Source organism: Emys orbicularis, chromosome 2, assembly GCF_028017835.1.
Source record: "Emys orbicularis isolate rEmyOrb1 chromosome 2, rEmyOrb1.hap1, whole genome shotgun sequence".
NCBI lineage: Eukaryota > Metazoa > Chordata > Testudines > Emydidae > Emys > Emys orbicularis.
In genome coordinates, this window is record NC_088684.1 from 206,496,411 (window position 1) to 206,522,541 (window position 26,131).

Consider the following 26,131-nt stretch of genomic DNA (forward strand, 5'->3'; position numbering starts at 1 on the left):
GTGGTTCGCTGTCCCGGGCCAATGGGGGTGGCGGGAAGCCGCGGCCAGCACATCCCTCGCCCGCGCCGCTTACCCTGGCGAGCCGCGTGCCAAACGTTGCCAACCCCTGTGCTAGATGCTACCCTCTCTTTCCCAGAAGCAGTTGCAGTTCAGAGGTGGTGTTGCTGTAAAACACAGTATTTTATGTTCCAATTGGAGGAAAGGCATTATACATATGTTAAATATTATAAAGCAAAGTTGTGGGAGTCAGTATTTTAGCCTTTTTAATCCTGAGATTGAATTGTTATTCTAACGGCCTGTGAAGATGGAGGGTAAAGAGAAGCAAATAAATCACATTTTTGGCGATATTATATACATACAAATGACACACAATAAGCATAAAACATAGAAGCAATGTGCAAAGGAGTCACAAATAAGCAGTAACGAAGCAAAAATTGTATTTATCAATTCAAATTCTTATTTTATTTAATATCTTCCCTTCTCGCCACCCACCCACCCACCCACCCAGAGAGGCAAAAATATTGAGGTCCATTTGAAACAGGTCCAGAGACTGGCACCTGCTCAGTGTGGCACTAACGGGCCAAAGCATTGCCCTAAAAGGCAGGTGAGTTGAGGATTCCCCCCAACATGGGGAAATCTCCTGCTGGCCAACATAGCCAGCTCTGCGTAACTCCCTCAGAACCCCCTGATGTAGGAGGCATGACAGGAGGAAGCATTTAGGTTCTAAATTATGCTGGAGGATAAACTGACCCCAAATAGTCCCAGGTATCAGTGAAATGCAAAACTGACTTTGTCCCCACTCGACTCAGGAGCAGAACTCTGGCGCAGGAGAGGATTTGGCCCATGTTATTTATAAAGTATTACCAATTTACAAAGCATTTATTATGGGAGTCTCCAAGAGCCCTTGTCATGGGACAGGACGCACTGTGTGAGATTTTGTACTTATAGGGTATGTCTACACAGCTACTGTTAGCCCGCCAGCTCAACCCCCTCTACTGTGAGTCTCTCTACCCAGGCTCGAAGCTCACTCCCAGTTGAAATGTAGACATACCCCTAGTGCACTGAGCATTTCTTCATACCCCATACCACAGTAGTTTAAACTTAAATATAAGAGAAAGGATGACAGATAAGTGTGTAAGAAGACAAGAGTTATAGCAATAATCTTATGTGCTTTATCAAGTAGGTTTTGCTTGCTTCATGGTAGTTAATTGATTGCTAGTATTACTTATTTAATATTAAATAATATCATAGATACTGCAAAGTTCTACTTCAAAAATACATATCTCATGGCAATGAAATAAATACTTTAAAGGTGGCCTCAAGACACACAAGAAAACACAGTAGACTTGATTCCATGCCCGAGTCTTAACCTTCCTCTCTGCCACCAACGGTTAAACTTTATAAACTTGCCCATGAGTGTGGGTCAATGATAGATGCAACAAGAAGCTGCAGAACAGGAGACCAGTTAAGGGAGTATCTGTGTTGCTGTGGTTTCCCTCAAAAGTTCTGTCTTTGGTGATGCTTGTATGGTTGTTGGAGTGCTTCCATTTTGTTTACTTGGGTCCTGATTCAATACCCATTGGAATCAATAGGATTTTTTCCACTAACTTCAACAGGTGCTGGATAGAGACCTATACTCACCAAGTTTATTTCTTGACAAATTAATAATGTTTATTCTTAATTTGACTTTGATTTTTCTATGTCATTTATTTATTTTTTACCTTTTAGCCTTTCATTTGTGCCACAGCACAGAATTCAGCAAGATGCAGTAAATTAAAGTAATAAGCCAGGCTTTTCCAAAAGGGGAAAGGGACGAAGAGAGGAAGGAAGAACTTGTTTTTGGCAAGTTTTTATTATGCCATTTTGACCTATTAAGTTTTAAATGAGGATACAGTATCTAGTACCCTGGATAGGTGCTTTTATAAATGAAAATGATTTAATTCATTTAAAATAATAAAAGGCTTTATCTTATCTACCCTAAAGGGTTGTTCTCATCTGTCCACACTTCAGCCACAAAACAAGTTTTCCACACTGTTAGCTAGTATAATTTATGTTAGTCAGTGAGTTTTCAAATCATGACACAAACTGGCATTGGCTCCAGGGTGGACCACAAAGCTCAGTGGGATATGAGTCAAATGATGTCATGAGTCAACAGCAGCCTGTAGCTGATTGACTCTGCCTCACCAGTAGGTGTTACTTCAGCCATTAATACAGATTGTTCTATGGACGAGGGAATATGCGTGTCTGCCAAAATACATAATAAATATCCAAGTCAAACTAAAATCTGCCAGATTCTGAAAATATCATATAACACCCTGTTCTGTATCTGTAACAGCGTCCAAAGCAATGTTTGAGAGAGAGCTTACTACAACCACACCTGTGTGTGTGTCTGCCACGGAGTTTGGAGTTTTTTCATTGATTGCCACTTCACTTAATCATTCAAAGCAATGCTTGGCATTTTGAGTGCTATGATTTAGTGCAGCAACAACAATAATCCAGCCATGGTTTAAACCATTCCCAGCACATCCAAGACTGTTTATTAGCATTGGCTTCTGGTTTACTAGATATTTTCAACACTCTTAATATCAAAGTTCCTCCTCTGGCAGGTCTGAAAAGGCCAAGACTATCTGAAAAGAAGGCCTTATACTTCTCTTACCAGACACTTTATAACTGTGCTCAAACTTAATTGTGTTAATTTACCTTTCCCTCATCCTGAAGCCGACTGAAGTGGAGAATGTTCAGCACCTCTCCAGGGACATCCAGCACCTTGTAACATTGGGCCCAAAATCTGCAGAGCACCTGAGCAAAGGCTGTATGGGAGGAAACTCAACTGCTCCTCCTCAACCTGTGGGTCGGCTGCCACGCAATAATTCCACATTTTTTTATCCCAGCCCATAATCTGAAATATCAGATGCTGTCATATGTCTAAGCAGGCTGTTAGACTTATTGGATCTTTGACTCCCCCACCCCAATATCTTGACGTTTGCCAGACCTTGCCATCTGCTAGCATATTCTGGGTAGTCATGGAGCCCCTTTCAGGGACACACAAAGAATGAAGACATCATCCTACACGACCAGTCTTCCACCACACATAGCCCCTTTGATCGCATGGAAGAGCTTTGGAAGGTTTGTAACACAATGGGTGAAATTCGCCCTCCAAGCACTTGAATTCACATGAGATAAAAACACGAAAGCCTCCACAGTGTATTTAAGCGTACCCATGCCTTGACAGCCATCCGACATTTCACCACTCATTTATTAAGATTAGACAAAGAAAAGAAAATTTCCCCTTTAATAACTTAACATAGACCTTGTTCAGTATGGAGAATGATACCACAGACATGTCAGAGAAAAATTAGCTGGAGATCAAATGAGAAATATTTCAGCATTGGTTTTCCTTCAAAGTGGCTTCATCTTTTTAATTTGATAATGTTCTTTACTAAATGTTTTCACTATGCTCTTATGAAAACTGAACAACGTTTTTGTCTACAAGATACAATAGGTGACCAGGCAATGTCATTCAATATTTCTTCTATACGTAATATGAAGCAATAGCATTTGTGTGTGAGACATTTGTATTGTCAATGCAATGCTTACGAAAGCATAGCGATTGAAAGCAGGTGGGACACAGGTCTAGGATTTCTCATCCATTCTACCCATATACTTCAGCTCGCTAAAAATAATAAAGCCTCTATGCTTACTCAGTCTTGTACTTGTTTTAACGCTCAGCCACCAAATTGTGCCAAATTATGTGTTGTCCAACTTGAACTGAACTGAGAACACTAAGCTCCTTTTCCTAGTTAACTGTGCTGTATTTATGTGATTTCTGCATTACAAATAGACATTATCAATAAGAAAAGAGAAAAAACAGATTTTTTTAAATTGTAAGAACTGCTTCCAATTTTTATTTCAGTCTTGGTACAAACTTAAAGAATATTATACTTGTAATAAAAACTTAAGAACATATATATTTATACACCCACTATAATATATAATTATGTAAGTTGTGCACACAAACACACACACACACGTACAGACTACCAAAGTCTATTCTATAGATATTTATTTTTCATCTTATAATTGGAACCTTATTTTTTTAAATGGCAAACGTTAGATGCTACCATCTTGAATGCTCATTAAAGATTAACAACTCAATAGTAAAACTTTTACTGCATTTGTTTTTTGCTAACTTAAAAACAAGCAGTAGGGGATAAGAGATTGTCTGCAAAATGAAAAGCAAAGAACTAATAATTGTGGTAAAAATGTCTCAGAACAAAAAAAATAATAATAATACAAGGGGGCACATGTTAAAGCTAGAGATGGCTGGACTACTTCAAATAAAATAAGAATTTACCCAAACCTTCATACATAACTAGAACTGACCCTTTTTGCATACATGAAAGAGTCCAGTTAATTTTTTTCATTATTTTTTATTTTCATTCTCATCTTTCATTCTTGTTTCGGTCTGGTGTGAGAAATTAAAATGCTGACATACAGTGAGAGAAGCCGATTTTGTGATATTTCCGACTTGACAGGAAGTGGGACATATAAAAAGCGTCAGGAAAAAGGCTGTTCTTTTGAGTTTTCTTGCTCAGTTTTGAGGATCCAAGAGGCTGGAATAACTTTAAGATAAATAACCAAGATCAGATGATTATCCAGAAGTTTGACTGTCACTGCTTACATTGCCTACAACATATATGTACTCTCTAAAACTGTATTAGAGGTGTTGGTTTGAACCTCTAGGAGTAAAGCTATTCAGAAAATTGTACATTTGTCCCATGAAAAATGTCACCATTTCCCAACTAGTTTCCATTCTGAATTGGAATGAAAAGTCAAAATATTGAAAATGTTAGCAAACCAAAAATCAGAATGAATTTCAAATCAAAAATGTCAAAATATAGAATGTAGACTTCTTGATCAAAATGCAGTGCAGGGTCAGGCACTAAATGAGCCTATAAGCCTGATTCTCTCCTGCGGAGGCAGGGGGCAACATCAGGGAGTTGTGAAAAGCTGCTTGATTTTGAGGGCTGGCGCTAGCCCTGTCACCACTTAGAGATGCTGCCAGATAATTCTAAATTGCACCAGTTAGGTAGGGTCCTGTGGGGAGAACAGAGGTGCAGATATGGGTCAGACACCGTAACATCTAGTAGAGAGTTCCTTTATGCCAGTGGAATTCTCGGCTGGGAATCTGCAGCCAGCAGAGAATGCTGCCTGAGCAGTGCAAAAGGGCTAGCTCTCATTAGAGACTCTTTCTGTAAAGAATGAAATATAATTAGCAATAGACTTTTCACTATTTTAAATGAGTATTTTGAATTATTAAACCCCCTTTATAACAATACGAATAAAGGGATAAACTGACTACATGAATACACCAGAGTAGCATGATAACACATGCCATTACTCTTCCTATATTCACAGATTGTAAGACCAGAAGGCTTTGGATTATGATCATCTAAATTATGACCATCTAGTCTGCATAATAAAGAACACAGAATTTCACCAAGTAATTCATGCATCAAGCCTGTAACCTCTGGTTGAGCTAGAAAGACGTTTAATCTTGATTTAAATACTACAGATAATGGAGAATCCATCACATCCCTAGGTAAATTGTTCCGCACCGTTCAAAATTTGCATCTTATTTCTACATCTGAGTTTTTCTAGCTTCAGCTTCCAGCCACGGACATGTACTATGCCCTGGTTCTACAATAATTAATCTGTATTTACGCACATCCGTTTTATATTTTTAAAAAACAAATGTAAGAGAAAGTCATGAGGAACTAAAAGATGTTCGAGGCATATACAGTACAGACCACTTAATTCCATATCTAGTATCATACCTCCAGGGTGAAGGATAATAATCCTAAATCTAAAATACGCTGTCTAATGAAACTGTCATTGCTGTGTTAGTCAGTGTGTTCCATTTGTCAATACTAGAGGGATTAAATCTAGACGAAATACATATCTGAGCAAATTATGCCCAACATGGATCCATTTTCATCATTTGTCAGCGAGTGCTGATGGCTCCAAGGAGATAAGTGATGACACCAGATGAACTCTCTGCACGTAGGCGCAGTGGATTTTTTGTTCCAAAGCACAATAATGGCCTTACAAGGCCTATTAAAAAAAATTCTGAAAGCCAATTGATCTTATCCACACAGAATCTTGGATTATTTAACTCATTCATTGCCAATCAATTTCCAACATAAAATACCAGTATACTTTTTAAACAGAGTACTTCTCAGGTGTTACGTAAGGAATACCAGTCAGGTAGTTCTGATCAGCACAGTGGTGTATGCCGATCCTATGGAAGATTGAAATGTTGAGATCTTGCGAATCCTGGATTAATAAAGAGCTGGAGACTGATCCTGCGGATTTACACTGGGAGACCTCCCTCCCCCCGCCCCCTGATTAAACTGGGAATTTTCTCCAGTGAAAGGACATAAAAGTGACAAGTCCCTTTTCCAAAGAGCTCAGAGTTTAAGTTGAGCTATAACACTCACCTTGTCCCGGTTTATTGTTAAGAAAGGATCCTGTTAGCTCCTTCCCCATAGTGTCAGGAGTTAAGAAATGAAGAAGGTAACAGATGAAAACTAACCAAAAGTGAGTTTTGAGGAGTGCTCTGAAGAAAGACGGAGAGGTTGCATGGCACATTGGATTAGGAAGACATTCCAGAGTTAGGGGCCATGTAAGAGGAGACACAGAGCTGCAGGTAGGAGACCAGGTAAGCTGAGCTATACGCAAGGTGAATGCATCTTGTGCAATTTTATAAAGAACAGCATGTCACCCTGTTCATCCACAGACTAGGAACAATGATGCCTGACTAAGTCGTCTCTCTCTAGAGGCCTAAAACCCTAAGGCTGGTTCTGACAGCTGCTCTACTGAGGGCACTATTATAACACCAAAAGCCAGCAACTTCAAAATTGAATACACTGACAATGGGACCAGTTCATCTGATCATTCTTCACTGGCTCAAAATCAACTGTCTACTGTTGACTTGTTTCTAACCACTTCCTGGTTTTAGTTTGGCTATTTATTCTTCCAACACTTGTTTTGTATTTGATTTAAAAAAAATAAAAATAAACAAAATCCCTTGAAGGACAAACAACAGAGTTTGTAACCAGCAAGGCTAAGAGTTGATGCAATGCATCCTCTGGTGCCCAAACCACAGTCAAAGTGGTTGCCAGCTAACCCAATCTTTCTGGTTTGACTCATATGCTGAATTTTCTCAATGAGAAGGATTTGTCCTATCACTGAAATAGGAAACTGAATTAAAAGACAGCTGTGTAAACAATGTGAAAGTTTGTTCAAAACCAGTGATTCAGAGGCTAGTTATTTGTGGCATATCAAGAAAATTAAACTGGGAAGAGTCTTTTAAGTTTCCACCTGTAAGTCTGTCCACTGCTGCCCTTTTACCTAAATATATATGCAAATGTAGAAATGGTCAGAGATGTGAAATTCAGAGCAATGGTCTGAACTTCTTTGAAAACTGGATGTGTCTGGAGCTAGAGTTTTATTTCAGGCCCATTATTAATTTTTAAAAAGTTGTTTGGTGAATTAAAAAAATCCCCACCCTACCTATCACCTCTCAGTCACTTTCAAGCTGTCAATACTTGCCACCAAGTGGCCCATGATGCCAACTTACATTGCCCATTTGTTAAATTTTCAAACAAGCACCACTATGCTTTCTCCCATGCTGCACCACATGCTTGGGAGGCACTCCCTGTAAACATCCGCAAAGGTACCTTATTATCCATCTTCAAATCCTTCCTTTGCCATGATGCCTATAAACATGACAACAGTTAGGCTGCTAGTTTGCAGAGACCACAGCCTATTCTGTTTACTAATATTGTCTCACTGTTTACTTTACTGCCCCCCACCCCAGCCCTGGGCTCTCACCCCCCCCACCAGTGCCCTCCCCCACCCGCACCCCCTGCCGGCCCAGCCCCGGGCTCTCTCTTCCCCCCCTCCCACCCACACCCCCTGCCTCCCCAGCACTGGGCTCTCCCCCCCACCCCACCCACACCCCCTGCCGTCCCAGCCCTGGGCTCCCCCCCCCCCAGTGCTGACTCCACCCGCTCCCCCCTCGCCTCCAGCCGGTCCGGCGCTGGCAGGGTTGGGGTAAGCAGCGGGGCTCCCGGGCTGCACCTCAGCCCAGGGTCCCTCCAGCCGGGGCGCCCGGGCCGCACCTCAGCCCAGGGTCCCACCAGCCGGGGCGCCCGCCTCCAGGACTGGCCGGGACCCAGGATGGCAGAGCCGGGGAACCACCCCAGCAGGGGGCTGAGGAGCCGGGACAGGGTAGCCCCAGAGGGAGCGGAGCCCCAGAGAGCGGGACGCAGGCCCCACACGGCAGCACCCCACCCTCTATGGCCCCACTGCTGCTGCTGCTTCTGGCCGCCCTGCCACAGTCCCTGGGTGGCTCGGGCCGCTTCGCCCAGCCCCAGCTGCGGCGCTGGGGGGCGGCCGCCCTGCGGCACCTGCAGGCGGCTCCGTGTGCCCCGCGGGGTGGCCCCCAGCCCGAGTGTCCCCCGCTCGGAGCCTGCCCGGCCCAGCCAGAAGGTGCGGGCGCTGCTCCCCGCGGCGCAAACCACAGTGGCCCCAGGGCGCCCCCCGTGCACGATGAACTGCTGCTGCCAGGGCCGGCTCTAGGCTTTTGCCGCCCGAAGCAAAAAAAAAAAAAAAAGATGGCCGGAATGCCGCCCCTGAAAATGTGCCGCCCCAAGCACGTGCTTGGTTTGCTGGTGCCTAGAGCCGGCCCTGCTCCACATGCCCCTTTAAACAAATGTGTTTGGTGAGCCATTTTAACAATACTGCGCACAAAATGAGAAAATTCAAAGGCCAACATTTTCAGAATTGCACTGGGATTGTCAAAGGAGCTCAAGGAATTTAGGAGTCCAAATTCACTGAAATTCAATGGGTGTTTATCATCCTTATGTTTCTTTGAAAATCCCAGGCTTGGTGCTGCTCAGTTAGCATGGTGACGCACATGGTATAAAAAACCCGAGCAGAACAGGACATATTGCTGCCTAGTGTTAGGCTGCTCAATACATATTTAGGAATCCAAATACAAGTGGCCTGATTGTGAAAGGTGCTGTACACCTAGAGTTTTTATGGACTTCAATTTGGGAATTTTTTGGAAACTCAGAACTCCTGAAAAACCAGGCACCTGTCTAAAAATGGTCTATCTATGAATTAAGGAGTTTAACTTTAGACACACAATTTTGAAAAAATTGGTTTAAGTGTTGTAATCTAATATGTGACTGCACTGTCACAACCCCCTCCCCTTTGGTCGGGTGGACAGCTGGATAAAATTGTAGCTTTTCCAGTCACATGCTCTAGCCAAGGAGGATTCCAGCCCCCATTCACCAGACAGGTTTCTGTGAAGAGATAATCCACTTAGAGGCAATGACCCCGCTGGCAGAAACCCCATTGTTTAAGCAGGTGAGAGCCATTCAGTGCTGATGCTCTTTGAGTGCTTTATCACACCTTTGCAGACACAGCTCCTCACTCTGCCAGGTTCCTGCTACCAAAGGGATGATCTAATTCGCAGTGACTTTTACAAGTATAGCTAGCATTCATAAAACCAAATGGAATTCATAACTGAACACAAACCTATTCCCCTAATGGTCATACAAACCATCTAAGTAATCCCCATATCTCACAATGTCTTGTCCCATTTCCTCCACGCATTCCCTAACCAAAAGTTTAGGAACGTGAAATTTTGGGTGGATTGATCTAGTTGGTCTAAAAGGCTGCTGGGAGGGGAGAAAATCCAAACTTGGCTTGTAATGGAAAACCAGCTGCAAGCTTGATTATGACGAGAATAGTGTTTCCCATAATATCACCTGTATCCCACATTTAAACGGCTTTCAATAAGTTGCTAAAAAGCTAAAGTAAGTTAATAGAAAAAAATATCTCCCTAAGGAGGTAAACACAGCGGAACCTTTTGGTTTGTTGGTTTGCCCAGCACCCAGATACACTAATAAAATAAAGTATCAGAGGGGTAGCCGTGTTAGTCTGGATCTGTAAAAAGCGACAAAGAGTCCTGTGGCACCTTATAGACTAACAGACATATTGGAGCATAAGCTTTCGTGGGTGAATACCCACTTGTCAGACGCATGAAAGCTTATGCTCCAATACGTCTGTTAGTCTATAAGGTGCCACAGGACTCTGTCGCTTAGTAAAATAAAATACATGCTAAATGTAAGGCAACTGAAATCTAGAAAAACTAGGGTCTACACAACAGTTTCTTTTTATGTAAAGATGTCATCACTGGGCATAGTAGGAAAAACTTTCCTTCTACCTACAGCGAGTTTCAACAGCCACTGTATTGCTGACCTCTGAGTGTTCTAATTCAACTTCCTGAAGCAAGCAGGCACAATCTCCCTTTTCCCCTCCCCGCCTTAGTGAAGTTTCCCAATCATGACAAAAGTAGTAGAGTGCACATTAAAAGTAAAGATTACTGCAAATTATGCCCCTAAAAGGGAAATGCTTACCAAAAAGTCTGTTTGTATTGTGTAGCACTCAACAGAATCCCCAAATCCTTTCTTGTGGGTTTAACATGGCAGCAAAGGTAAATTCACATACAGGATTGATTAATACAGGTTTGAATGTGAAATAAGCCCTCAGAAACTATAAGCCCTCAGAAACTACAATCCATCCTTTTTGGCAATGTAAAGCTATCTGAGAGAGTAGTACTACCTTGTGCAGTGATCCCATCAGATGTCATAAATTCAGCAGGGTAGGACGGTGTGGCAAATTTCCAAGTGAAAACTAGGTGCTGCTGGTAGTGCTACTGATGACAGAGCAGGTAACGTGTTCTTCTCCAAATTAGTGTCAAACCAATATTGAGGTTTGCTGGTCAGAGAGAGAGCTGTTACCTCCAGTAAACACAATCAATTTAATTAAGCTTCACAGCACTCCTGTGAGCTAGTCATGTTTTCAAAAGGATCACTTCTCCCAGCACTAAAATGTAGCCATATTTTGGATAACTCTAACAGCAAGCTCCTGATCACTTGTAGTCAAAGATTTCATGGCACTTTGTATGCAGTTAAGAAGAGGGGTGTTCATCTTGGTATCCTGAACAAATTCCAACAAAGGTAATTCATGGTACCTAGCTAGATTTCCCCTGCAGATTCAATTTGATAGATTATTCTCCACTTTCCCACCTAAATTGGTGTGCTATGCACTATTAAATAGTTACCACATTCCACCCCAAGGATGGCTACATTTCAGTGCTTGGTGAAGTGATCCTTATTTAAATATTGCTTGGCTCACAGGAGTGCTGTGAAACTTAATTAAATTAATGTCTGTAAAGTGCTTGGAGGTTCTCAGATGAAAGATGCTATAGAAATCCAAAGTACTGTTAACCTTCAAGGGATGGGTGAAGCACTTTGGATAAACTAAAAACCTACATAAATCTTCAATCAAAGCAAAATTCTTTAAGGTTTCAATTAACTTCTTGTTTTCATTTCCAAATACTTCTCAACTTTATTATTTCATCTTCACTTGGAAGAACCAAAATATGATCAGCTAAAACAAGGAGTAACAAAGCCTCATCCCCCTTCTGTCCCTTTACCTTATTTGTACTCTCAATGGCTTCCACGAGCTGTTTTACGGCATTGCTTTGGAAGATCATGGCCTTCTCCATTCCTGTAAGTTGCTCTATAGCAGGGGTCGGCAACCTTTCAGAAGTGGTGTGCCGAGTCTTCATTTATTCACTTTAATTTAAGGTTTCGCGTGCCGGTAATACATGTTAACGTTTTTTAGAAGGTCTCTCTCTATATTATATAACTAAACTATTGTTGTATGTAAAGTAAACAAGGTTTTCAAAATGTTTAAGAAGCTTCATTTAAAATTAAATTAAAATGCTGATCTTATGCCGCCAGCCTGCTCAGCTCGCTGCCAGCCTGGGGTTCTGTTCACCTAGGCCGGCAGCAGGCTGAGCAGGGCCTGTGGCTGGGACGCCGGCTGGCAAGTGGCAGGCAGCAGGGACCCCAGACCTGGGGGAGGTTCAGGGGTCAGGGCAGAGGGATGTGGGGGGTTCAGAGCAGAAGGCCGGGGGGTGTGGGGGGATTCAGGGGTCAGGGCAGAAGGCTGGCGGGTGTGGGGGTGCAGGGCAGAAGGCTGGGTGTGCGGGGGGGTACAGGGCAGAAGGCTGGGTGTTAGGGGGACTCTAGGTCAGGGCAGAGGGCTGGGTGTGTGTGGAGGTGCAGGGCAGAAGGCTGGGGGTGGTGGGGGTTCAGGGCAGAAGGGTGTGTGGAGGTGCAGGGCAGAAGGCTGGGTGTTGGGGGTGACTCGAGGTCAGGGCAGAGGGCTGGGGTGTGTGTGGGGGGGTGCAGGGCAGAAGGCTGGGTTTTGGGGGGATGTCAGGGCAGAGGGCTGGGGTGTGTGTGGAGGTGCAGGGCAGAAGACTGGGTGTTGGGGGGAGGTCAGGGCAGAGGGCTGGGGGTGTGGGGGGGTGCAGGGCAGAAGGTTGGGTGTGGGGAGTGCAGGGCAGAAGGCTGGGTGTTGGGGGGAGGTCAGGGCAGAGGGCTGGGGGGGTGCAGGGCAGAAGGCTGGGTGTTGGGAGGAGGTCAGGGCAGAGGGCTGGGGTGTGTGTGGAGGGGCAGGGCAGAAGGCTGGGTGTTGGGGGGAGGTCAGGGCAGAGGGGTGGGGGGTGTGGGGGGTGCAGGGCAGAAGGCTGGGTGTTGGGGGGAGGTCAGGGCAGAAGGCTGGGTGTGGGGGGGTTCAGGGCAGAGGGCTGGGTGTGTGTTGGGGTGGGGGGTGCAGGGCAGAAGGCTGGGTGTTGGGGGGGTTCAGGGCAGAGGGCTGGGGCTGTGGGGGTGCAGGGCAGAGGGATGGGTGTGTGTTGGGGGGGTTCAGGGCAGAAGGCTGGGGTGCTCGGCTCGTGGGGGTGCTCCCAGCCCCCTGCCCTGAGCGGCTCATGGCAGGGGGCTGGGAGGGATATGCCCTGTTCCACCCCCTTCCCCAAGGCCCATCCCTACCTCTCTCTGCGTCCTCTACAGAGGAGCGAGCACGCTGCCGCTCGGCTCCGCTCCGCTCTCCCTCCCCCTCGCAAGGGCCCTCGCCGGCAGGGAGAGGGAGGGGGAGGAGGAGGGGCTGGAATGCACCACGCTGTGGGAAGAAGCGGGGGAGGAGGGAAGCTTGGCTGCCGCAGGACCAAGCTTCTGCCTCCTACCCCCGCAGGGGAGAGCGGTGGGCGGGGCGGCTGAGTGGGGCGGGGGGCCGGGACCCCCCCACACCCTCTCCCCTGCGGGGGCAGGAGGCAGAAGCTTGGTCCTGCGGCAGCCAAGCTTCCCTCCTCCCCCGCTTCTTCCCCCAGCATGGCGCTTTCCGGCCCCTCTGCCCCTCCTCCTCCTCCTCCTCTCACCGGGCAGGCAGTGTGCCACTCAAAATAGGCTCGCGTGCTGTGTTTGGCACGCGTGCCGTAGGTTGCCGACCCCTGCTCTATAGGCAAAATTACTAACTCACTAATAATCAAGGTCCTGTGTATTTTGTAGTTTAACAGTTGCAGCAGAATCCCTCCCTTGCTGAAGAATTGTATTCCAGAATCTGTTTTCATTTTAAAAATTAAATTTCTAGCCCTCATAGCTGGAAAAAACCCTGGATAATGTGACCCAACTTTGAAGTGATACAGTATTGTCTTCTTGATTATGCAGACAGCAAAAAACAATAAATAGCTCTGAGAGGTGGCACTGCCCTAGTTATCTTTATGGAGATTACAACCTATGTTTTAAGAAGTGACTAGTGATGTTGGAGAGCTTCAATTTCTGTGCGCTTAAACTGAGACACTTCAAAAAGGCCTGATTCTTTATGGGAGTAACAGTTCTAAGCGTCCCCTTTTGGAGTACTCCATTACCATGCAAATAGAGGTTGGTCATTTATATGCCCCGTAGCTGAAGACAGATATATTTATAAGACACATAAACACAGTACATCAATTATTAAAATCATGTTATAGCATGTAAAAACTCATATCAAACAGTTTACCATACAAGCTAATTAAATTCCAGCAATCTCATGAAAAAGCTTGTTCTCATTAAATTCCCAGAACATAAGAATGGCCATATTGGGTCAGAACAGCCCAGTATCCTGTCTACCAACAGTGACCAATGCCAGGTGTCCCAGAGGGAGTGAATGTAACAAGTAATGATCAAGTGATCTCTCTCCTGTCATCCATCTACACCCTCTGACAAACAGAGGCTAGGGACACCATTCTTTACCCATCCTGGATAATAGCCATTAATGGACTTAACCTCCATGAATTTATCTAGTTCTCTTTTAAACCCTGTTATAGTCCTAGCCTTCACAACCTCCTCAGGCAAGGAATTCCACAAGTTGACTGTGCGCTGTGTGAAGAACTTCCTTTTATTTGTTTTAAACCTGCTGTCCATTAATTTCATTTGGTGGCCCCTAGTTCTTATATTATGGGAACAAGTAAATAACTTTTCCTTATTCACTTTCTCCATACACTCATGATTTTATATACCTCTATCATATCCCCCCTTAGTCTCCTCTTTTCCAAGCTGAAAAGTCCTAGCCTCTTTAATCTCTCCTCATATGGGACCCGTTCCAAACCCCTAATCATTTTAGTTGCCCTTCTCTGAACCTTTTCTAATGCCAGTATATCTTTTTTGAGATGAGGCGACCACATCTGTAAACAGTATTCAAGATGTGGGCATACTATGGATTTATATAAGGGCAATAAGATATTCTCCATCTTATTCTCTATCCCTTTTAAAATGATTCCTAACATCCTGTTTGCTTTTTTGACTGCCGCTGCACACTGCGTGGACATCTTCAGAGAACTATCCAAGCTGACTCCAAGATCTCTTTCCTGATTAGTTGTAGCTAAATTAGCCCCCATCGTATTGTATGTATAGTTGGGGTTATTTTTTCCAATGTACATTACTTTACATTTATCCGCATTAAATTTCATTTGCTATTTTGTTGCCCAATCACTTAGTTTTGTGAGATCTTTTTGAAGTTCTTCACAGTCTGCTTTGGTCTGAACTATCTTGAGCAGTTTAGTGTCATCTGCAAATTTTGCTACCTCACTGTTTACCCCTTTCTCCAGATCATTTATGAATAAGTTGAATAGGATTGGTCCTAGGACTGACCCTTGGGGAACACCACTAGTTACCCCTCTCCATTCTGAAAATTTACCATTTATTCCTACCCTTTGTTCCCTGTCTTTTAACCAGTTCTTAATCCATGAAAGGATCTTCCCTCTTCTCCCATGATAACTTAATTTACGTAAGAGCCTTTGGTGAGGGACCTTGTCAAAGGCTTTCTGGAAATCTAAGTACACTATGTCCACTGGATCCCCCTTGTCCACATGTTTGTTGACCCCTTCAAAGAACTCTAATAGATTAGTAAGACATGATTTTCCTTTACAGAAACCATGTTGACTTTTTCCCAACAATTTATGTTCTTCTATGTGTCTGACAATTTTATTCTTTACTATTGTTTCAATTAATTTGCCCGGTACTGACATTAGACTTACCAGTCTGTAATTGCTGTGATCACCTCTAGAGCCCTTTTAAAATATTGGCGTTACATCAGCTATCTTCCAGTCATTGGGTACAGAAGCAGATTTAAAGGACCGGTTACAAACCATAGTTAATAGTTCTGCAATTTCACATTTGAGTTCTTTCAGAACTCTTGAGTGAATGCCATCTGGTCCCGATGACTTGTTACTGTTAAGTTTATCAATTAATTCCAAAACCTCCTTTAGTGACACTTCAGTCTGTGACAATTCCTCAGATTTGTCACCTACAAAAGATGGCTCAGGTTTGGAAATCTCCCTAACATCCTCAGCCGTGAAGACTGAAGCAAAGAATTTAATTAATTTCTCCGCAATGACGTTATCATTTTTAAGTGCTCCTTTTGTATATCGATCATCCAGGGGCCCCACTGGTTGTTTAGCAGGCTTCCTGCTTCTGATGTACTTAAAAACCATTTTATTATTACCTTTTGAGTTTTTGGCTAGCTGTTCTTCAAACTCCTTTTTGGCTTTTCTTATTACATTTTTATACTTAATTTGGCAGTGTTTATGCTCCTTTCTATTTACCTCACTAGGATATGACTTCCACTTTTTAAAAGATGCCTTTTTATCTCCCACTGCTTCTTTTACATGGTTGTTAAGCCATGGTAGCTCTTTCTTAGTTCTTTTACTGTGTCTTTTAATTTGGGGTATACATTTAAGTTGGGCCTCTATTATGGTGTCTTTGAAAAGTGTCCATGCAGCTTGCAGGGATTTCACTCTAATCACTATACCCTTTTAATTTCTGTTTAACTAACCTCCTCATTTTTGCATAGTTCCCCTTTCTGAAATTAAATGCCACAGTGTTGGGCTGTTGAGGTGTTCTTCCCACCACAGGAATGTTAAACGTTATTATGGTCACTATTTCCAAGCGGTCCTGTTATAGTTACCTCTTGGACCAGATCTTGCGCTCCACTCAGGACTAAGTCGAGAATTGCCTCTCCCCTTGTGGGTTCCTGTACCAGCTGCTCCAAGAAGCAATCATTTAAAGTATCGAGAAATTTTGTCGCTGCATTTCGTCCTGAGGTGACATGTACCCAGTCAATATGGGGATAATTGAAATCCCCCACTATTATTGAGTTCTTTATTTTGATAGCATCTCTAATCTCCCTTAGCATTTCATCATCACTATCACTGTCCTGGTCAGGTGGTCGATAATAGATCCCTACTGTTATATTCTTATTAGAGCATGGAATTATTATCCATAGAGATTCTATGGAACATGTGGATTCATTTAAGATTTTTACTTCATTTGATTCTACATTTTCTTTCACATAGAGTGCCACTCCCCCCCTGCAAGACCTGTTCTGTCCTTCTGATATATTTTGTACCCCAGAATGATTGTGTCTCATGGATTGTTCCCACTCCACCAGGTTTCTGTGATGCCTATTATATCAATATACTCCTTTAACACGAGGCACTCTAGTTCACCCATCTTATTATTTAGACTTCTAGCATTTGTGTACAAGCACTTTAAAAACTTGTCACTGTTTATTTGTCTGCCTTTTTCTGATGTGTCAGATTCTTTTTTATGTGAATGTTTCTCGTCTGATCTGGCCCATACTTTATCCTCTTCCATCCTCTGTTCCTGACTATAACCTGGAGAATCTCTATCATTAGACTCTCCCCTAAGAGAAGTCTCTGTCTGATCCATGTGCTCCTCTGCAGCAGTCGGCTTTCCCCCATCTCTTAGTTTAAAAACTGCTCTGCCACCTTTTTAATGTTAAGTGCCAGCAGTCTGGATCCACTTTGGTTTAGGTGGAGCCCACCCTTCCTGTATAGCAGGGATCGGCAACCTTTGGCCCGCGGCCCGCCAGGGTAAGCATCCTGGCGGGCCGGGCCAGTTTGTTTACCTGCCGCATCTGCAAGGTCGGCCGATCGCGGCTCCCACTGGCCGCTGTTCGCCGCTCCAGGCCAATGGGGGCAGTGGGAAGCGGTGGCCAGCACATCCCTCGGCTCGCGCCATTTCCCATAGCCCCCATTGTCCTGGAGCGGCAAACTGCAGCCAGTGGGAGCCACGATCATCCGAACCTGCGGACGCGGCAGGTAAACAAACTGGCCTGGCCTGCCAGGGGGCTTACCCTGGCGAGCCGCATGCCAAAGGTTGCAATCCCTGCTATATAGGCTCCCCCTATCCCAAAAGTTTCCCCAGTTCCTAATAAATCTAAACCCCTCCTCTCTACACCACCACCTCATCCACGCATTGAGACTCTGAAGCTCTGCCTGCCTACCTGGACCTGCGCGTGGAACTGGAAACATTTCTGAGAATGCCACCATAGAGGTCCTGGATTTCAGTCTCTTTCCTAGCAGCCTAAATTTGGCCTCCAGGACGTCTCTCCTACCCTTCCCTATGTCATTGGTACTGAACCTACATGTACCACGACCACCGGCTCCTCCCCAGCACTATACATAAGTCTGTCTATCCCAGCCTGATTTCCAAACCAAAGCAATACGGAAAAACATCCTAAACAGTGAAAAATGAAGTAAACCAAACTTTTAGTTATTTTGAGGTTTGCCTGTCGCTTGCTATTTCCCTTTGAGTTCAATACTGAGGAGAGAACTACAAAATCCTACGATCTGCCACAGGGCACCAGACTATTTAGGTGCCTGACTGACCATGTGGCTTCTCCATTCCAGCATCACTCTATTTAGTGCAGATCAAGAGTGTCTAAATTCCTTCAATGCATTTTAGGGTATGACATCAACTTAAAAATAATTCTGGTAGCATAGCACTGATGTGGGAAACCATTTTTAATCTCAGTAATGCTTGGGTGCCTATATGTTGTGTGGTAATTATAGAGGACGGAGAGGGCTTTGATCAAAAGAAAGGAAATCCCAGTCTTTGTTCTCTATATATACATAGCGTAACTGCATACACAAATTGATGTTTGGTCTGATTGACTATAGACTGAAGATATTTATGCCTCCTGTTTTGAAGAACAGAGGACAATCACATAATATCATGGCGTGCATGAAGTGAGAAATTTTGAAGTATCAATTACCACCTAAACACTAAACCAAAATGACATTTAGTAAACTGCATTGCTGAACAAGACACAGCATGTTCTACATAGATGCAACGTTAAGGGTGGAACATGGGTGTGATTGCCATAGTGGTTGTAGAATATACTGCTTCGGTGTGTACGCCCCGATACAAACGGTGCCTCTACCACAATCTGGCACATCTTTCGCTGTTTGCCACTGTGGGCTGCAAAACATCTGTCTAGACAACTCTGTTCACAGAAAGACAGGATGTAGGGAAGGAAGCCAGGAGACCTATCTAGGACAGTCCCCTCATTTAAGTCAGCACATGTCTGCCACATATTTTCTTTCAAATACCCATCCATTGCATTTTCAAAAACTATTTATATCAGTTGCTTCTCTGTTACTTTCATTCTGGAGGCTGCACAGTATTAATAACCATCTGTGCCAAAGAGCAAGTCCGCCTGAATTCCTTTGCTACACTGCCTTTCCTGAAGCTTGTTTGTAACCCCTTATTTTTATTCTTGACCCTAGCTCAGAAAAGTCTTAGTAGGGTCCATTATTTCAATTCCCTTAAGAACTATGTCAACCTCAGAGGGATCCCCTCTTACCTCAGTGAGATCCCCTTCTTTCCCAAAGAACACATACATAGTGTGTCTAGCATATTTTGAGTAACAGATCCCTGAATCACTGCATTATTCTGGTTGTCCTTTTGCTCTGCTGTAACTTCTCTTTCTGTATTTTTCCTCTTTTAAAACAACAGGCGCCTCTGCACAGAGCCACAGTTATTTTCCCCAGTTTATTCTTGATACCTGAATTTGTACATTGTAATCACCATGCTAAAGGTTTTTCTACTTTAATACAAACAGGATTTATATAATGCCTTTCATCCAAAGAACATAATACACACCAATTAAACTTCACTGCACCCCATGAACTAAGTAGCCATTTACAACACCCCTCTTTCAAGGCAAGCAAGATGTATCCATTTTACAGACAGCTAATCTGATGCACTGATAGAAAGTTAAGTGACTTATCTACAGTTGCACAACTAGGTGACTCCAGAATCATGGAAATCAAAAAATTAGTGGAATAAGCAGCGGACATGGCTTGCTAATTCTCTTCATTGTCAAGTATTTTGTAGGCATGGCAGCAGAGGTGAGTTTTAAGGATGATTACATCATCCTCTATTTATTGGCCCTCCCTAACCTTATCTCCTGAGTCAGCTACTCTGCTTTAGCAGACAAAGTTGAAAGAACTTGAAAAAGTTGGTGGGGAGGGAGAGAACAGCAGCTAAGCAACAGCTGCACTAAAAGGCCCTGAGCCTGTGATTGTAGCTCTGTACTGCAAGTGAAGGGGTGATTGTAGCACAAGTAGGCATGCTCATACTAGCTTTAATCTAACTAGCTCGGGTAACAGTAGCAATGTAGCTGTGGAGGTGCAGGCTTCAGCACAGGCTAGCAGTGATTCCCTGCACGGTTAGACAGACTCGCGCTAGCTCAGCTTGATTTAGTGCACTAAAAATAGCAGGGTGGATGTCGCGGCACAGATGGTGGCTCAGGCTAGCCACTTGAGTCCAAGCCTGCCTGATCTGTTGGGTCTGAACTTGGGTGACTAGCTTAAGTTAACATCCACACTGCTGTTTTTAACATGCTAGCTTAAGCTAAACTAGCACAAGTCTGTCTATCCACGCTGGGAATCGGGACCATGGGTATGTATGCTGGTTGCTAGCCTGTGCTGAATATTAGTGCATCTTTTGGTTTATTGTGCTTCCTTGGACAAAAGTTCATGCAAAGAAAGCAACTATCGAGGAGAATGTGGTTCCTGCCTTTGGGACCTTTGTACCTGTTAACAGCTGGATAAGATGCCTCCGAGAGCCAATTTCAATATTGTACCACTAGAAGGACAAATTGGCTATTCTGTCAACAAAGAATACCAAGAAGATGACTAGTCCTGTTACTAGATGGGCAAAGATGAAATGTGCAGAACATTCAGCCGACAAAGGAAATGTATAATGGAGACTCTTCAGGATGGAGGTCAGCCTGTTAGGAGAAATTTCTGCCTTCCCAGATGACAGAGCTCAAACAAAGCCTTTGATGAAATCACAACTACCTTGTCTCAGTTTCAGAAAAAGACAGACTGTGGACAGTTTAATTATCACAGTACCATTATCATCAGCCACAGTTTCACAATCCTGAAATGCTGCCATTCTCAAAAGCCATTTGCATGGAAAAAAAATCCTCAAGACACAACAGACTGTCATGCTGCCCAAACAACAGAGTAATTCTCATACAATCCGACGCCATAACTGATTATTAAACACAAAAACAACCCAAAAAGCCCATTATTTTTAAACAAGGAAACAAAGGGATGCAAATTTTACCCAGAAACATTAGATTTTAAAAAGAGTAAAAATATCCAAAAGTCAAAACAGATCAACATTGTAAGGACTTCCTGCCCCCCCCCCCATGCATTGCACATGCACTTGATTGATTCTGTCCCTGAGAAATGAGTACATATGCTGTGCATGTTCCTAACAAAGGCAATAAAAATAGTAAGTAACAAAACCAAACTCTGTTGGAGCCTTTTTGTCACTTTCACTTCATTTCACAGAACTCGCCTGCTTCATTCATACCCTATCTTGTTTGGGTTAATCAAACAATATTTAATTTTTAATTTGGCACCTCTAAAGATCTTATTGATACAGTGCCTGCTAAGATAAGTGTTCCAGTGTTCTTTCTTCTTACCATTAGTCACAATTTCCTAATGCTGATATTTTGCCAGGAAGACAGAGGAAGCAGTTACAAATGCAAGTGATTAGTATGTATGTGAGTACTTTGACACACAGTTTTGGTTACTTACTAATACAAATATTGAGCTGGCTTAAGGGCATCTTTGTGCCATTTTCCATCAATATAAAAATAGGAACTCTTTGTAACAAGTTGCTACTAAACATTATTTCCTTGACTTCTATCGAGTTAACTGTGCAAACATCTGATGTTTGTTACTCACATTGCACTGCATTTTGGACATTCTAAAATCTCGGTAATCAAAGCAATATGTACATTTGTGAATGTTCTTTGAAGTCTACAGTGGCCATCATCAGACTATATGGAGGTGCTAAAGTGAACTAGATGTAGATTATTCTTTCTTAAGCAGTCCACCAGTGTAGTACAAGGTCAGTATACAACAACTAAAATTGTTTTTAGATAGCACCCAAAAGCATGTAAGGGGCTTTAAAGACAAAGAAGAGATAGGAGGTAAAATCTTGGCCTTAGTGAAGTCAATTGCAAAACTCCAATTGACGTAAATGGGGCCCAGGATTTCACCCAGGGACTTTGCGTCAAAGATCTTACAATATAATCTTAGACAAGGTTCAAAGAGTGAGACACACAAACAGTGGAGCTAGAGACAGTGGAAGGGGATCATATAAAGGAAAGTAGAAGAAATAGGGAAAAGTGATGGCAGTATAAGACAGCGAGAGAGAGAGTAAAGGGTGGAGGCAAGGAACTGGAGGACAATTGCAGGAAGCATGGTGGGGCAATGTGAGCATGTAAAATCAACAGGTGGCAATAAATCAAGTGATAGCAGAGAGTTAATCAGTTGGTGAAATGTGGGGTCTGTGGGTAAATTTAATCAGATATGGTTACTGGAGGTTTCTAAGACCAGGTTAGACAAACACCTGTCAGGGATGGTCTAGTTCAGTGGTTCCCAAACTTGTTCCACCACTTGTGCAGGGAAAGCCCCTGGCGGGCCGGGCCGGTTTGTTTACCTGCTGCGTCTAGTCCTGCCTTCAGTGCATGGGACTGGACTAGATGACCTATTGAGGACACTTCCAGTCCTACATTTCTAGGATTCTATGAGGGTGTGGGAGGTAGTTCTGGGGTGATGAGTTGCCTGGTGGTGTGAACTAGTACTGAGCTGGCACAAGGGACTTTTATGGCCAGTACAGCAGTTCAAATAGTGTCTCTGATTTGAAGTGGGAGGCAGACCCGCTTCTTCACCCCTGTGGTCCTGGTCCTGTGTGGCTGAGGTGGTGGTATGGGGATTTTTAGCCCTATGTGCAGTACATTTGGAGTGGATCCAGTAAAGAGGAAAGGTTTGAAGCAATAGTCTTAGCTCTCCCCTGTAGCCCAGGCCTTGGGAGCAAGTGACATTAGAGGAACAGTGAACAAGATGAAAAGAATGCTACTGGAGGCAGTGAACACTCACCTCCCCGGTCCTTGGATAGTGACTCCTGATTCTGGGCTAGCTGACCCATTTCAAATATGTCCCTGGAAGCGAGCTGCCGCACTGGTGCGAGTTGGCAGCTGGGGTCACTCAGGGCTTGTCTACACTACGAAATTAGGTCAAACTTATTAAAGTCAACCTGTAGCCTCCGATTTTACAAAATCGATGGTGTATGTCCCCACTATGCACATTCCGTCGGCAGAGTGCATCCGCACTACCATGGGTAGCATCGACTCACGGAGCGATGCACTGTGGGCAGCTATACCACAGTTCCTGCTACCAATTGGAATTCTGGGTTAGGCTCCCAATGCCTGATGGGACAAAAACAAACAGTTTGTGAGGTGTTTTGGGTTCATATCATCAGCCTCCCATGATGCACCTGGCTCCTCCCTCCATCCCTTCCTGAAAGCAAAAGCGAACAATCATTTTCGTGCCTAAGCCTGGGTTACTCATGCAGACACCACAGCACAGCAAGCATGGACCCTGCTCAGCTGTGTGCTGTTGTTGTGAGCGTGCCAAACACCTCGCGCATCGTCCTGCAGTATTTGCAGAGCCTAGCCAGGAGCAGTCGCATGGAAGAATGGGATGCCACACAAATAGCTCTGCTGGAAGTCATGGAACGGAGCAATTTGCACATACTGGCAGCGGCAGCCAGGCTTGTTGACACAGTGGAATGCCGCTTCCGGGCCAGGGAAACAAGCACAGACTGGTGGGACCGCATCGTGATGCAGGTATGGGATGAGGAGCAGTGGCTGCATAACTTTCGAATGTGTAAGGCCACTTTCGTGGAACTTTGTGAATTGCTTTCCCCAGCCCTGAAGCACAGAAATACCAAAATGAGACCTGCTCTGACAGTTGAGAAGCGAGTGGCAATAGTCCTGTGGAAGCTTGCAACGTCAGATTGCTACCGGTCAGTCGGGAATCAGTTTGGAGTGGGTAAATCTACCATGGGGGCTGCTGTGATCCAAGTAGCCGGGGCAATCAATTCACTTCTGCTAAGAAGGATAGTGACTCTGGGAAATGTGCAGGACATAGTGGATGGCTTTGCTGCGATGGGGTTCACTAACCATGGTGGGGCGATAGATGGAACGCATATCCCTATCTTGGCACCAGACCACTTTGCCAAAGAGTACATAAACCAGAAGGGCTACTTCTCAATAGTGTTGCAGGCGCTAGTGGATCACAGGGGCCGTTCCACCGACACCAACGTGGGATGGTCGGGAAAGGTAAATGACGCACGCATCTTTAGGAACTCTGGTCTCTTCAGAAAGCTGCAAGAAGGAACTTTCTTCCCAGACCGGAAAATTACTGTTGGTGATGTTGAAATGCCAATTGTTATCCTTGGAGACCCAGCCTACCCCTTGCTCCCGTGACTCATGAAGCCATACACAGGCAGCCTGGACAGCAGTAAGGAGCAGAGAATGGTGGTAGAATGTGCCCTTGGATGTCTAAAGGGGTGCTGTGCAGTTTACTCACTAGGTTAGACCTCAGCGAAAGCAATATTCCTATTATTGTTGCTGCTTCCTGTGTTCTACATAATATCTGTAAAAGTGAGTGGGGAAAGTTTCTGATGGCGTGGGAGGCGGGGGGGAGTGAGGCAGATCGCCTGGCTGCCAATTATGAGCAGCCAGACACCAAGGCAATAAGAAGTGCACACCCAGGCGCACTGCGTCTCTGAGAGGCTTTGAAAACCAGTTTCATGATACAACACTGATGTGACAGTTCTGTGTGTTGTTCCTTACCAGCCTGCCCCCTTTTTTGCATATACTGCCCTGTAAACTAAACCCCCACCAACCACAGTGTGCACAGTGAATAAAGAGCCTCTTGTACTCAATTCATGCATTTTTTATTATGCTAACCAACACTGAACAGAGACAGCAATGAATAGCAATGATAACCAGGTAAGGGCCTGATAACACAGGGAGGGAGGGGCAAGGGGACACATAGCTTATTACAACTGCACTGTCTAGCAATCAAAGCCAGGGCCGGCTCTAACTTTTTTGCTGCCCCAAGCAGCAAAAAAAGCGCCCCCCCCCCCGCCGAGCGCCGCGCCTCCCCCCCCAGCGCCGCCCCCCCGCCGAGCGCCGCCGGAAACCCCCCTCCCGAGCGCCGCGCCGCCGGAGCCCGCCCCCCCACGCCGAGCGCCGCGCCGCCAGAGCCCGCCCCCCCCCGCCGAGCGCCGCCGGAACACCCCCCCTGAGCGCCGCGCCGCCCCCCCGCCGAGCGCCGCCGGAAACCCTCGCCCCCCCCCCGAGCGCCGAGCCCCGCGCCGCCCCCCCCGCCGAGCGCCGCGCCGCCGGAGCCCGCCCCCGCCCCCCGCCGAGTGCCGCCGGAAGCCCTCCCCCGCCGAGCGCTGAGCCCCGCGCCGCCCCCCCGCCGAGCCCCGCGCCGCCAGAGCCCGCCCCCCCCGCGGAATGCCGCGCGGTGCTCCCCCCGCCGCCCCTTACCAGGTGCCGCCCCAAGCATGTGCTTGGTTGCCTGGTGCCTGGAGCCGGCCCTGATCAAAGCTGTAGGAATGAGAGCTTTCTGCTCCATGAACCATCCCCAGGAGTTGAGTTCAAGGGATACCTTGAAAGCTATTCCCCCCCCCCACCCCCCGCACACACATTCTAGGACATCTGGGAGAGAAGGATATGGAACTTGGTGAGGAGGGCAGCTGGTTCATCACTGGGTGCAGCGGGACTCTAAGGTCTAGCTGCTTTTCCTGCACCTCAACCAGACGCCTCAACATGTCTGTTTGCTCCCCCATAAGCCGCAACATCTCCTCTTGCATGTTACGCTCTTGTTCCCTGCTTGCTTTCCTGCCCTCTTGGTTGGTGCGCATGCTCTCTGTGAGCCTCCATGCATTCAGTTGGGCCCTGTCCTCCTCGGAGGAACGCATGAAATCACAGAACATGGACTTCCCTTGTCCGCTTTTTTTGCCTTCTAATCTGGGGCAGCCTTTGTGCTGGAGTGGAGGAAGCACCCAGAGAAAATGTTGCAGCTGCAAGGAAAAGTATACATTGTTGAAAACAAAAGGTTAACTGTTGCAATGAATGAAACAGTTCACAGCAGTAAATACATTCCCTGAGGTACTCGGCCAAATTTTGTGTTTTAAAAGAAGAGCCTGCCAGTGAGATACAACACATGGCAGAGCGCTGGGCAGCAGATTTCGGTTTGTAGACAGGCATGGTAAGCACACAAGAAAGGGTAGTGTGTGAGGGCACACCCGGGGACATTTTTTAGTGTAGAAACTCTCAGCACATAAACAGGCTTTTCCGGGGAGCACCCTTTGCGTGACTACCCTGGCCGCCAGTATCCCAATTGTTTACCTCAAATTAAACATTTACCATAATTGCATTTAACCCCGGGAGTGTTATTACAAGTGTGCACTCA